Below are 2,883 nucleotides of genomic sequence, written 5' to 3'. Positions count from 1 at the left end.
TTCCAAAAATTGTTCTTCACGAACTGAATTTATTGAGAATATTTGGATAATCATATTGTTACCCTTCTAGTACGTCATGAATTTTAGATATGAAAGGGTTGCTTTGTGAAAAATTGGATATTTTTGGATAAGATTTGTTAATTTTCCTTTAATTTTCTCCGTTTTCCCCACATTTTTCACTCTAACTTCCCACTGCAAATTAACTTCTCTAAACCCACGAATTTAGATTAAATTTTCTGATAAAATGCTTCGAATAGATGTACTTATGAGAGGAGAGGAGCCACCAAGCTTGAACACTTGTTTATTTTCAATTTTTGACACTTGTTTCCCCAAACTTGACGCTTATTTCCATTAAATTTTGGGCACATTGATCATTAAATTAGTTACACTTTGTTATCTCTTAAATTTAATTTTTATTTAATGTTTTGTATTACATAAATATTGTTTTTTTTAGTTATCTATTTAAGTTGTATTGTTCTAAATTTTATTTATAGANCCCATTTTATTTAATTAATATATTGTTATTTTTTTATTCAAATCGTTTATTGAAAATTTGACCAAACACCTAAAAATTTTGAGCTGTTATATACAGTTATCGTTGTCTCTAAATGTTTTCCCACTTCCCATTGTTTTTTTATTACTAATTTTTTAAAAAAAATTATTTTTAAAAATAGTGTGTATGATAATGTTTTGCTCTAATACTGCAAAACATCACCAGTTGCGGTGGATCTTGAAAATGTTGCAGGGTCCAGCTGCAGCGTCCTTTGTAGCTTTTTCAGCCTACAACGTCCGTTGTAGGTGTAAGTGGACGATGCTTCAATAATTTCACCAAATTTGCTCTAATCTTGACTAAAAATATAACGAATGAAGAGTAAATAATCAAACGAAAAAAGAAGAACATGCATTTGTTCACACAAGAACAAGTAATTGTTTATATGAAAAGTGACGATTGAATTTTTTTTTGTACATATATTAAATATTATATTTTTTTTAATTTGTGTTTGATGTGTGTCATTTTTACGTGTTTTATTGCATTAGTTTCGTGTGTGTTTGCATTGTGTGTGCGTGCATTTCATATACATTTTGTTCGTTTTAGAATTAACATATGCATTTGATCATGGCTCACTCATGTTTGGTAAATATGCAAGTGAAAACTTAAATCGGGGGAGAAGGATGCAAGGCACAAGAAACCTGAGAGCACTTGGCAGTAAGATCGACGCTCGGGCGGTATAATCCTACCGCTCAAGCGCGAGGATGGGTTTCCAGAAGTGTTGACAAAGGAGTTGGCGCCCAAGTTGTAGGATTTTACCGCTCGGACGCGAGTGGTGCCTGTGCCAAGTGAAAATTGTAGAAGAATCGGTGCTCGGGCGGTAGAATCTTATCGCTCGAGCGCGAGTGCCGCACCTTGGAAGAAAAATAACAGAGGACTCAGAGCGGTACTCAATTTGGAGAAAAAATTTTGAGGATGATTTCTTGCCTTCTGGGAGGTTCTTGGCAAAGGGGAGTGCTTAAAGGGTCCCTAGGGACTGAAAAAACACATTATTCAGCAGACACGAGGTTTTCAAGAGAGAAAAAGGTTTGGAGCAAAGCTTGGAGCGAAGAATTGAAGATTTCCGAGCACCGTTATTCGCCTTTTCGTCACGTCTAGTATTTCTAGCTTAAAACTTATTGTTTAAATATTATTTTGTTTATTTTGATCATGAATTCTAGTTGCTAAATTTCATTATTTGTTGGGATTTAAGGTCTGTGGGGACCCGGACACTAATTCCAATTTTAATCATTCTTAGGAATTAATCAATCAATTATATAACAGGGTCTAAAATTTTTTTTTTAAAATACAAAGCGGAAACGTAATGTAAATCAATCTGAAATGCATAATAGATATAAACATACACATCCTGTATTGTCTACGATAATTCAAGTAGGTTTAACTACATATCAGTGTTGAATCCTAATTTAATTCTGAGCCCGGATCTCCACGCTATCTAGTCCAGCCTCGTTCTCTTCTTGACCCTGATCGTGTCCCACCTGTTGTCATGCACACATACAACAAAGACAACAGCCGGATAACGCCGGTGAGAATTACATTCTCAGTATAGATCATGTATACATGCAATCATATAAACAATATAAAAGCATATCACATATATTCATAACATGTATCAATATCAGAAGATGAATCAATATCAATAATAAGTCATATTCTAAACGTGTACCAAAATTAGGAACATAAATCCATGTACCATATTCAGGAACATAAATCAATATTAATCAATGAATCACTTTCCGTGAATTCTCAGACTCAGACTCGACTCAGTCCTAATCTAGGGATCCCGATCTGAATAAGAACATACACCCATCTACACTCCCGATCGGGGTGGTGGTACGTTCTTATTCACGGACTTTGGCCCTTTCCATATCGAACATCAGTAATAGAAGCAACTCCAATTCTATCCACTTCGATATGACCAAACGTCCGATGTCCTGACCTATCTGTCAAAGACTATGGCACTTCCGCCATACACTATCATGTGACAAAGTGCAATGGGCCAATGACGATTCCTCACTATCCGGCCCTTTTGTCACGAGACCAATCATTTAATACCTGCTATCTATAAATCAATAGAACAAGCATATCAATTCACTCATTAATTGCAAATATCAATGCCATCAAATAAAGTATGTGATTTAGGGAAACTCGAGTCAAACCTCACTCGAGTTGTGCAATCCCAACTCAACATTAATTTATACCTTTATCTTCCCCGTTTGACGAAGTCGAAGTCTCGAATTCAACTCTGTCCATATCCAATCTGGCAATGACAATATTGAACAGGCACAATATCAATATATAACTCAATTCAGGACCTGTTCTGATCAATACTC

Source organism: Primulina huaijiensis, chromosome 13 (genome assembly GCF_012295235.1).
Source record: "Primulina huaijiensis isolate GDHJ02 chromosome 13, ASM1229523v2, whole genome shotgun sequence".
Classification (NCBI taxonomy): Eukaryota; Viridiplantae; Streptophyta; class Magnoliopsida; order Lamiales; family Gesneriaceae; genus Primulina; species Primulina huaijiensis.
The sequence above is the reverse complement of the archived record's forward strand: the minus strand, read 5'-3'. Positions refer to the sequence as shown.